Below are 12,855 nucleotides of genomic sequence, written 5' to 3' on the forward strand. Positions count from 1 at the left end.
CGTCCCGATCGATTCAGCTTAGCGCATACCAAATTGCATACCAAAAAAAGAAAAGGAAAATAAAGGACCGCCTTCTTTTGGGGTGCGAAGGAATAGTTTCTAAATAATACGGTGTACGTAGTTATCCTTTGACGCGTGAGTTTAATGTATACAGCTCAGCACATACCTGCCCAGCGAAGAAGGGATTCCTCTCCGGACGCTTGCTATATAAACCCCCTGACCCCGAGACGTAGCCACACCAAAGCCACACCCACAGCCACTCCTCTACCTCCCTTCTCTGAGCCTATACACCAAGCGAGCGAGCGAGCAATGGCGGCGCCCAACCGGAGAGGTGGCAGCGGCCGGAAGAAGATCGTCATCCGCCGGATCGAGCAGGAGGATGCCCGGTTCGTCTGCTACTCCAAGCGCCGCCAGGGGTTCTTCAACAAGGCCACGGATCTGGCGGTCCTGACCGGCGCCCAGGTGGCCGCCCTCGCCTTCTCTCCCCACGGCAGGGCCTTCTCCTTCGGCCACCCCTCCGTCGACTCCGTCGTAGAACGCTTCCTGGCGGGGGAGGCTGCGGGGGCTGGCGCGAAGGAGGAGGGCGCTGCCGACCACCGCTTGCTGGCGGGGGAGGGCGCTGCCGGCGAAGACAAGAAGCTCGAGAAGCTGCACCAGGAGCTCGACGAGCTGCGCACGGAGCTGACCGAGTTGAAGAAGCGGACCAAGCGCACGGACAAGGCCATGGCGAAAGAGCGCTCTGCGGGGGACCAGATAGCGGCTTGGTTCGACCACAAGGCGCGCGACATGGGAGACGAGGACATGGCGGCCTTCTTCGCCGCGCTGATGCAGATGAAGGACGCCGTCTCCGATCGCGCCAACCAGGTTCTCCTCGAGGCGATGCACGCCCACATGAGCCGCATGGCGGAGGTGGCCCCGCCGCCGCTGCCGCCTCAGATCTTCGGTGGCAGCACCTTCGAGTTCGGTAGCAGCAGCGGCACCGCCAACGACGGGATGGAGTTCCAGTTTCGGGTGCCTCCGCCACAGGAGCAGGGGTTCGAGGCCGGGATGGATATGCAGCAGATGGTGATGCCGGCGCCCCCTCCGTCTCACGTGGTCGCCGCCGGGATGGATGTGCAGGAGATGCCTCCGCCGCCGGGATGGATCTGGAGCAGATGCAGATGACGATGCCTAAGCCGCCGGGGTTCGAGGCAGGGCTAGACAAGGAGATAGATCAATGGCTTGATGTGATGCTGCCGCGTCCGGAGTTCACTGCCGGGATGGAGACGGTGCAGCAGGGGCTCGATCAACCGAACGCCGGCTTCCCGTACTGAGATCCAAACCCAGTCAGAGCCCGAGTCCAGTGGATGCAGGCATGCATATAGACACTAGTTTCATGCCTAGTTTACATATGCATCTTCTACTTAAGTCTTCGCGTTAATTTTTTGTTTTATTTGAAATGAAGTCGTCGCGTCAATCTTTGGTGTGGACGAAATTAAAAATTTCGTCAATATTTTTATTTGGCCATTTCCTTTCCTTATCATGCATTAATGGGTTGTAATCTGTATTGCACCGATATGAATGAAATACAAAGGTCGATCTGTGCTGGATACATCTATTTATTAATTACTGTATATACTATTACTAAAATAAGGGACAAACGAGCCATCCCATGCATTCACATAATCTACAATTTTGACACCGTTTATCAGAATTTTTAATGGCTGAGATTTAAAAGATTTGAAAATTACATACGACTATATTTGGTACAAACAAGTCACATCAGAGGAGGTACATCCATATGACATATGTATATGCAAACAAAATTAAACATGCAAAAACCGCATGGGACATGTGGTTAGTAAATTCAAAATTCGTACACAATACACGTGCAATTTTTTTTTAAAAAGAGACCAACATGCAACATGAACTACACCTGGACTCTCGCCTGTAGCATGGCAGCAAATAACACACCCATCTTGGCATCGGGCCATGAACCAAGAGTGCCAAACGTCCAAGAAAGCTCATGCCTAAAAAATTATACAGGCCAGAGATACTTGCACGTATGAAAGTCAACTAGGAGAGTACTATATACTTCAATAGACATGTTCGTTTATTAAGCACAATATTTTGCCCGATAGATTAGGATCAGGAGTATGAGAAACAAAAATGGCTGGGAACATACAAATAAATGGAGATATTTGAAAAACAAATAAAAGTACGGGTCTTCAAGAAAAGATAGACTGAGGTGTCAGCATGCAATGATTACAACTAAATGTTTATAAACAAAAACGAAGAACTGATGTATAAATCTAAATATCAAGAGGAATATATGTCACTAATTCTAAACAAAATATAATCAAAATCGACGTGCCTTAAAAATACACGATCTCTTGATTCTAATATAAAGGTTGAGATTAAAAGATTAAAAAAGGTATTCATGACTTTAATCAGTGAGCAACAGTCACACACAAAAAAGATCGCATACATAGGCATCGAGAAATTAGGCATTTGAGTTTATCAGAATTTTGACACCGTTTATCAGAATTTTTCATGGCTGAGATTTAAAAGATTCGAAAATTACGTCAGTATGCAATGATTACAAACTAAGTACCACTAAATGTTTATAAACAAAAACGCAAGAACTGATGCATAAATCTAAATATCAAGAGGAATATATGTCACTAATTCTAAATAAAATATAATAAAAATTGATGTGCCTTAAAAATACACGATCTCTTGATTCTAATATAAAGGTTGAGATAATTTCAAAAAAATAATATTATAAAGGTTGAGATTAAAAGGGAAAAAAAGGTATTCATGACTTTAATCAGTGAGCAACGGTCACACACAAAAAGGGTCGCGTACATAGGCATCGATAAATTAGCCATTTGGGTATGCATCTATGAGGCACATATAGACAAGGAAAAGCCTACCGGTAAAAAAGGGAAATACTTTTTCATAGGCATATATGTTCTCCCTCGGTTGTTTCTACTCCATTTATTATATTTGTCTGAGGCCAAAAATTTGTAAAGCTTGAATATATTTGTAGGAAAAATATCAAGATCCACGATACCAAATTAATATAATATGCGAAATTTATTCCACTATGGATCTAATGATGTCAATTTTGTATTTATTTTTTTCATGTAAAAGTTAGTCAAATATTAAAGAGTTTGACTTGAGACAAGCTAATATTCAGAGTAAAAAGGAACAGAGGGAGTACATAATTTTGCATGAGGTTTATAGAAACTCCGCAAGGCCAACAGTAATAGGAAGGCAACATTACCCAAGGAAAAAATGCTATATAAAAACCATTCGCAAACTACAGAGCGAAACAGCCACAAAAATCAACAAAATTGTCAGAGGGACAGATGCAAAGATCGCCAACCAATCATAAACATAAAAGATCCAAGAAATTTGTCAATTTGTGATAATAATTGTATATGCAGTTTTATCATGTCGATCGAGAATATGAGTTTTTTTTATCTTTTGTAAAATACATCCTAGATAAATCTTTTATGATGTGGATAAATAAAATGATTCACTCATATATATAAAGTTTGATATATTGATTTTTTTCATAAATCTGATTGTGTTTTATCAAGCTACACATTCTGGCTACAATGTTTCTCCTATAATTTTTGTTGCATATTATTGACTAATGCAGAAAAATTAAATAGGATAACATTCTCTAGACATAATACTGTTAGAGAAAACAATGACATGTGCACCACCAGAGAATAACAAGTTATGACGAGGGTGAGTGAGAGAACATTTCACAAATCTCGGCAACACTAAATGATAGTTACATTGATTTACGTTGGAAAGCGAGATAGTGAATTGGAGTATTATGAGAAGACATCGAGCATATGGATCAGGTATGATATGGTATTTATAAAATACGGTGAAATGAAAAAAAGAATCACGTATAAGAAATAAATATTTACATTTTCCCTAAAATTCCAAAAAATCTTTGTTGAGAGAATCAAGGGATGAGAAGGACTGGAATAGCGAAAACTGAAGAATACTATGAGAGATATTTTTTTTTGCAATATGGGAGACATACCACGATCCTTTCCGTCCTTCACCATCACACATCATTGTACTTGCCAGCAACTTCATATAAAAAGGAATTGAATTTGCGCCAGAATCTAACTTTGTTGTCCCGAGATGTGAATGGTGTTCATATTATCTATATCAAGATGAATGCAACACTACTAGGAAAAAGGCAACTAGCAGCGCGGGTAAAATGGGTACTAGTAGCGCGGGTACCCGGTGCTACTAGTATCGCGCTACAGATAATAGTCAGTAGTAGTGTGGGTTAAACCCTCACTAGAACTAACTTTGTTAGTAGTAGTGTGTGCCACCCACGCTACTGCTATTACGTACACGCGCTGCTACTAATGAAGTAGCATGGGTAAATAACCAACGCTACTAGTATCCTATATACTAGTAGCGCTCAGTTTCCTCCCCACGCTACTACTAACAGTTTTGGAATTAAAAAAAATAAAAATTAGATGTAGTATTCATGAATAGTAATACGTCCAATGCAAAACAAACGAATGTCACTGAACCATCTCAATATTCCATTTAACATGTCACAGAACCATCTCAAGATTCCATTTAACATCAGACACACACAACCATCATCGTAAGGTGGGTACCTTCCCTAGTGGTCTACCACCAACCTGAACAGACCAATTCTCTAGATGTATCTACCTATGCTCGGAGTTCATACATTGGTGGACTCGAATCCTCCCTCCCCCGGACGGTGGCGTCAAGTTCCTCCACCTCGGCGACCTCCGGCATCGAAATCACCTGGACGATCATTTGTGTCTACTACACAACCTTCTTCCTGTAGACGTTGTTGGGCCTGCAAGTGCACAGGTTTGTAGGACAGTAGCAAATTTCACTCAAGTGGATGACCTAAGGTTTATCAATCCGTGGGAGGCGTAGGATGAAGATGGTCTCTCTCAAACAACCCTGCAACCAAATAACAAAGAGTCTCTTGTGTCCCCAACACACCCAATACAATGGTAAATTGTATAGGTGCACTAGTTCGGCGAAGAGATGGTGATACAAGTGCAATATGGATGATAGATATAGGTTTTTGTAATCTGAAATAATAAAAACAACAAGGTAACTAATGATAAAAGTGAGCGTAAACGGTATTGCAATGGTAGGAAACAAGACATAGAGTTCATACTTTCACTAGTGCAAGTTCTCTCTACAATAATAACATAGATAGATCATATAACAATCCCCCAACATGCAACAAAGAGTCACTCCAAAGCCACTAATAGCAGAGAACAAACGAAGAGATTATGGTAGGGTATGAAACCACCTCAAAGTTATTCTTTCGGATCGATCAATTCAAGAGTTCGTACTAGAATAACACCTTAAGACACAAATCAACCAAAACCCTAATGTCACCTAGATACTCCATTGTCACCTCAAGTATCCGTGGGCATGATTATACGATAAGCATCACACAATCTCAGATTCATCTAACCAACACAAAGTACTTCAAAGAGTGCCCCAAAGTTTGTACCGGACAGTCAAGAAAACGTGTGCCAACCCCTATGCATAGGTTCATGCGCGGAACCCGCAAGTTGGTCAACAAAACATACATCAAGTGGCACGTGATATCCCATTGTCACGACAGATAAACACGGCAAGACATACATCAAGTGTTCTCAAATCAAAGACTCAATCCGATAAGATAACTTCAACAGGAAACTCAATTCATCACAAGAGAGTAGAGGGGGAGAAACATCATAAGATCCAACTATAATAGCAAAGCTCGCGATACATCAAGATCGTGCCATAGAGAGAACACGAGAGAGAGAGAGAGATCAAACACATAGCTACTGGTACATACCCTCAGCCCCGAGGGTGAACTACTCCCTGCTCGTCATGGATAGCGCCGGGATGATGAAGATGGCCACCGGTGATGGATTCCCCCTCCGGCAGGGTGTCGGAACGGGCTCCCGAGAGGTTTTTTGGTGGCTACAAAGGCTTGCGGCGGCGGAACTCCCGATCTATCTTCTCCCTGGATGTTTTTAGGGTATGTGAGACTATATAGGCGAAAGAAGTCGATCGGGAGGTGCTCGAGCGGCCCACGAGACAGGGGGCGCGCCCAGTAGGGAGGGGGGGGGGGCGACCCCTATCTCCTGGCCTCCTCGAGGATCTTCTGACGTGAACTCCAAGTCTCCAGGATCATATTCTTCCAAAAATCACGCTACCGAAGGTTTCATTCCATTTGGACTCCGTTTGATATTCCTTTTCCTCAAAATACTAAAACAGGCAATAAAACAACAATATGGGCTAGGCCTCCGGTTAATAGGTTAGTCCCAAAAGTAATATAAAAGTGTATAATAAGGCCCGTAATCATTCAAAACAGATAATAAATTAAAGATACTTTGGAGACGTATCAATCATCTATGCGACGTGGCAACCAGGCTTCACAGCGAATTCCGTCTCCGAGTGGTTGAAGAGCACAACGCCACCGGGCCGTGCTAGTCAGCGTCGATCACTTCTACGCCCACATCGGGAAAGTGAAAACTTGTTAGTACGCAAATTGCAGCAGTTCAACCAAATAGTACTAGCAAACATGCACGAATATGGAAAAGAAATTTTCTCGTTCACCTAGTTAGGTATCAACTATTTAAATAAAAAAAATCAGCAACTTCTTCCTTAAATAAAAGCGGTGCTTGGTAACTGCACTTGAAAAGCTTCATAGCATATGAGATTAAGATATATAAATTTTTGTGGTCACGTCCTTGCATGTTGGAAACAATCATTGGTTAAGATTACACTCTTTTGTAGAGGAAAGAACTTTGGGACAATCAACAACCTTTCACTTGATATCCACTAGCTACTTTGGAGTCAATACGAAAAGGAACATTTATTTGAACTGAAAAGAACAAGCAGGCAAGCATGCTATCAATCTTTTGGCTAGAATTTCACAAAATGCACCTGTCAAGTGTACTCTAACAATCGACGTGTCCCATCTCCTCATGATTAAGGACTTTAGCTGAGCCGACAACATGGAGCAAGATGTAGTCGTTTCCGAGCATGAACCCTTGGCTGTCATCAATGAACCTGCAACATCCATCATGCCCTTTGAAAAATATGTTAGTTTCAGATAAGAAAAGAACTGAACTCTGAACATATGATGTTATCTAAATCCTTACTTTATTAACACATGCACCAACGAAAGATAGCAAGATCTTAACAACTAAAAAAGTTGAATTTAAGCTTGAAAAAATTGCAACATCGGAACAACTAAAAATCAATAACCCGAGCATGAGAAAAGAGGAAGATGCGAACAGCTAATATCAGTAATTTGTGGCTGAAAAATTTACATCTGCATAAATAAAAAGTTTGAAGTTGAGCAGGAAAAAATTGTAAGATCTGAGTTACTATCAATGTTTTAAATAGCAGGCTATGGTAAATAGCGGAGGGCCACCAAATCAGCTACGGCGGGCTATTTGTGAAGGCGGACATTTAGTGGCACCCTGCTGAAAAGGCTATAGCGGCTATAGCCAGCTATTTAAAACTGTGATTACTATAAGTCATGAACTTGAGCATGATTTTTTCAAGTTATAAAAACTTTGCAAATCAGCCTCTGTCAAGAATTGATAACCAAATCTATCAAAGTTCAAAATGCATATGCACATCATTCGATGGAATCCAAGAACAGAGTAGCTCACCTTCCCAATCAGCCTCACGATTTGAACAAAAAGGAAAAGGAACGAGGGCAAACACAACTTTCTCATCATACAGAACCATTGAACCAATTGTTTAGATCCCAAACATAAATATTATCGAAATTGATGAGCCATGAAAGATTCAGAAACAAAAACGATCTAGAACATTAAAATCGGATCTCCGAAGCATGAACGACGCTTTGCAGAGATAGAAAAAAGAGATCTAGAACATGGAAAATCAAGAACCAAAATTCAAGAAACGTTCATCTCATTTTTTATGCGAAACATAAAAGATACAAACTTATTGAGTACTCTCTCCTCCATGCCATAAGCTGTTGGAGTCGCTCATGTCATAGGATTTTCGAACAACTAACACATACGAGTGGATCTTTTTTATGTTGGAAGCATGAAGGGAACCAAAGAAAAGGCTGAGTAGTATTTCATTCACTAATTTTCTGCAAAGGTGCTATCGATAGAAAAAGGATTACAATGCCATCAATTTAATTGATACTAAGATAATGGAACCAACTAATGATTAGGTCTTGGAAAAAGTAGATGGATCTTCAATGGATCTTGCACGATTTATTTAGAATGCATAACTGCGACAACGAAATAAATGAGCGATCTACGTCCATGTTGTCTTCTCTTCATTTGGTGAAGCGAAAAACTATGTACTGCAGCTGCCATACAAGGCTTAAAGGGCAAAATACATAAGTACGGAGATACACTTAGACGCGTGACAACTCATGGATATGACAAATGTCTTTTTTAAAGGAGAATGTAAGCATCTGCCATCAACTGGCTTCAAGATCCATGCGTTTGAGACCAATATGCATATGGTGTGCCATTTGAAATCGAAGTGTCATTACTAAGGTTACCGTGTTTGATCGGGTGAAATCAATCAAACCCACAAAAGAAGCACTTGACCTTCTTTGCATCTCTCACAAAAAAGTGTCTGTGCTACCAGGTCATTGATGGCGGCCTCGAGAAACTGGTCTCATAAAGTCAATCATGGATACTATCAGCTTTGGGACTGGCACCGGAGGAGATGGAGGTGTTGTCCGCTCTTCAGGTAGATTAATGGAAGCATGGAGCAAACTGCTCTTTGGAGTTACTGATCCATTTACTGCTGAAGCAATGTCATTTTTACGAAGATCGGAGGCTGTCCTGCAATCTTTAGACCAGTTGCCCTGAGGTAGGTAATCAACAGTCGTTATGGTGTAGCTCCTGTCTTAGTAGAAATAGGTGAGCTAGGTCCCCGTATTACTACTTTTCATAATATACACGTACTATGTGCTTTGGACACCCGAGGTCATATGTGGTAAGAATACATTTATATTACCTACTCCCTCCGTTCCTAAATACTTGTCTTTCTAGAGATTTCAACAAGTGACTGTTGGGGAACGTAGTAATTTCAATAATTTTCCTACGCGCACGCAAGATCATGGTGATGATATAGCAACGAGAGGGGAGAGTGTTCGTCCACGTACCCTCGTAGACCGTAAGCGGAATCGTTAGCACAACGCGGTTGATGTAGTCGTACGTCTTCACGATCCAACCGATCCAAACACCGAACGTACGGAGCCTCCGAGTTCAGCACACGTTCAGCTCGATGACGTCCCTCGAACTCCGATCCAGCCGAGTGTCGAGGGAGAGTTCTGTCAGCACGACGGCGTGTTGACGATTTTGATGTTCTACCGGCGCAGGGCTTCGCCTAAGCTTCGCGACGATATGACCGAGGTGGAATACGGTGGAAGGGGGCACCGCACACGGCTAAGGAACGATCCGTAGATCAACTTGTGTGTCTATGGGGTGCCCCCCGCCCCCATATATAAAGGAGCCAGGGGGGAGGAGGCCGCCGGCCTAAGGGGGCGCGCCAAGGGCGGAGTCCTACTCCCACCTTTTCCAAGTTGGAGTAGGAGAGAAGGAGGAAAGAGGGGAGGAGGGGAAGGAAAGGGGGGGCGCCGCCCCCCTTCCCTTGTCATATTCAGACTAGGAGGGGGAGGGGAGCGCGGCCCCCTCCTTGCTCCTTCCTCTTCTCCCTCTTGGCCCATGTAGGCCCATTAACCTCCCGGGTTGTTCCGGTAACCTCCCGGTACTCCGGTAAAATGCCGATTTCACCCGGAACCATTCCGATGTCCAAATATAGGCTTCCAATATATCAATATTTATGTCTCGACCATTCCGAGACTCCTCGTCATGTCCGTGATCACATTCGGGACTCCGAACAAACTTCGGTACATCAAAACTTATAAACTCATAATAAAACTGTCATCGAAACGTTAAGCGTGCGGACCCTACGGGTTCGAGAACTATGTAGACATGACCTAAAACCATTCTCGGTCAATAACCAATAGCGGGACCTGGATGACCATATTGGTTCCTACATATTCTACGAAGATCTTTATCGGTCAAACCGCATAACAACATACTTTGTTCCCTTTGTCATCGGTATGTTACTTGCCCGAGATTTGATCGTCGGTATCCAATACCTAGTTCAATCTCGTTACCGGCAAGTCTCTTTACTCGTTCTGTAATACGTCATCTCATAACTAACTCATTAGTTACATGCTTGCAAGGCTTAGGTGATGAGTATTACCGAGAGGGCCCAGAGATACCTCTCCGACAATCGGAGTGACAAATCCTAATCTCGAATTATGCCAACCCAACATGTACCTTCGGAAACACCTGTAGAGCACCTTTATAATCACCCAGTTACGTTGTGACGTTTGGTAGCACACAAAGTGTTCTTCCGGTAAACGGGAGTTGCACAATCTCATAGTTGCAGGAACTTTGTATAAGTCATGAAGAAAGCAATAGCAGTATACTAAACGATCAAGTGCTAGGCTAACAGAATGGGTCATGTCAATCACATCATTCTCCTAATGATGTGATCCCACTAATCAAATGACAACACATGTCTATGGTCAGGAAACATAACCATCTTTGATCAATGAGCTAGTCAAGTAGAGGCATACTAGTGACTATAGTTTTGTCTATGTATTCACACATGTATCATGTTTCCGGTTAATACAATTCTAGCATGAATAATAAACATTTATCATGATATGAGGAAATAAATAATAACTTTATTATTGCCTCTATTGCATATTTCCTTCAGTCCCCCACTTGCACTAGAGTCAATAATCTAGATTACATAGTAATGATTCTAACACCCATGGAGTCTTGGTGCTGATCATGTTTTGCTCGTGAGAGAGGCTTAGTCAACGGGTCTGCAACATTCAGATCCGTATGTATCTTGCAAATCTCTATGTCTCCCACTTGGACTTGGTCCCGAATGGAATTGAAGCGTCTCTTGATGTGCTTGGTCCTCTTGTGAAATCTGGATTCCTTTGCCAAAGCAATTGCACCAGTATTGTCACAGAAGATCTTCATTGGTCCCGATGCACTAGGTATGACACCTAGATCGGAAATGAACTCCTTCATCCAGACTCCTTCATTTGCTGCTTCAGAAGCAGCTATGTACTCCGCTTCACATGTAGATCCCGCCACGACGCTTTGTTTAGAACTGCACCAACTTACAGCTCCACCGTTTAATATAAACACGTATCCGGTTTGCGATTTAGAATCGTCCGGATCAGTGTCAAAGCTTGCATCGACGTAACCATTTACGACTAGCTCTTTGTCACCTCCATATACGAGAAACATATCCTTAGTCCTTTTCAGGTATTTCAGGATGTTCTTGACCGCTGTCCAGTGATCCACTCCTGGATTACTTTGGTACCTTCCTGCCAAGCTTATTGCTAAGCATACGTCAGGTCTGGTACACAGCATTGCATACATGATAGAGCCTATGGCTGAAGCATAGGGAACATTTTTCATTTTCTCTCTATCTTCTGCTGTGGTCGGGCATTGAGTTTGACTCAACTTCACACCTTGTAGCACAGGCAAGAATCCTTTCTTTGCCTGATCCATTTTGAACTTTTTCAAAATCTTGTCAAGGTATGTGCTTTGTGAAAGTCCTATTAAGCGTCTTGATCTATCTCTATAGATCTTGATGCCCAATATGTAAGCAGCTTCACCGAGGTCTTTCATTGAAAAACTTTTATTCAAGTATCCCTTTATGCTATCCAGAAATTCTATATCATTTCCAATTAATAATATGTCATCAACATATAAAACTAGAAATGCTACAGAGCTCCCACTCACTTTCTTGTAAATACAGGCTTCTCCAAAAGTCTGTATAAAACCATATGCTTTGATCACACTATCAAAGCGTTTATTCCAACTCCGAGATGCTTGCACCAGTCCATAAATGGAACGCTGGAGCTTGCACACTTTGTCAGCACCTTTTGGATCAACAAAACCTTCCGGCTGCATCATATACAACTCTTCTTCTAGAAATCCATTCAAGAATGCAGTCTTGACATCCATTTGCCAAATTTCATAATCATGAAATGCAGCAATAGCCAACATGATTCGGACAGACTTAAGCATCGCTACGGGTGAGAAAGTCTCATCGTAGTCAACCCCTTGAACTTGTCGAAAACCTTTCGCAACAAGTCGAGCTTTATAGACAGTAACATTACCATCAGCGTCAGTCTTCTTCTTAAAGATCCATTTATTCTCAATGGCTTGCCGATCATCGGGCAAGTCAACCAAAGTCCATACTTTGTTTTCATACATGGATCCCATCTCAGATTTCATGGCCTCTAGCCATTTTGCGGAATCTGGGCTCATCATCGCTTCCTCATAGTTCGTAGGTTCATCATGGTCAAGTAACATGACTTCCAGAATAGGATTACCGTACCACTCTGGTGCGGATCTTACTCTGGTAGACCTACGAGGTTCAGCAGAAACTTGATCTGAAGTTTCATGATCAATATCATTAGCTTCCTCACTAATTGGTGTAGTTGTCACGGGAACCGGTTCTCGTGATGAACTACCTTCCAATAAGGGAGTAGATACAGTTATCTCATCAAGTTCTACTTTCCTCCCACTCACTTCTTTCGAGAGAAATTCCTTCTCTAGAAAGGATCCATTCTTAGCAACGAATGTCTTTGCCTTCGGATCTGTGATAGAAGGTGTACCCAACAGTCTCTTTTGGGTATCCTATGAAGACACATTTCTCCGATTTGGGTTCGAGCTTATCTGGTTGAAGTTTCTTCACATAAGCATCACAGCCCCAAACTTTAAGAAA

At 42.5% G+C, this 12,855-nt stretch overlaps 1 pseudogene; it reads left to right on the top strand.

Moving 5' to 3' along the window:
• The first annotated feature begins 274 nt into the window (after positions 1 to 274).
• On the top strand, positions 275 to 1,498 carry LOC123067075 (agamous-like MADS-box protein AGL28; annotated as a pseudogene).
• Positions 1,499 to 12,855: the final 11,357 nt, after the last annotated feature.

Source organism: Triticum aestivum, chromosome 3B (assembly GCF_018294505.1).
Source record: "Triticum aestivum cultivar Chinese Spring chromosome 3B, IWGSC CS RefSeq v2.1, whole genome shotgun sequence".
NCBI lineage: Eukaryota > Viridiplantae > Streptophyta > Magnoliopsida > Poales > Poaceae > Triticum > Triticum aestivum.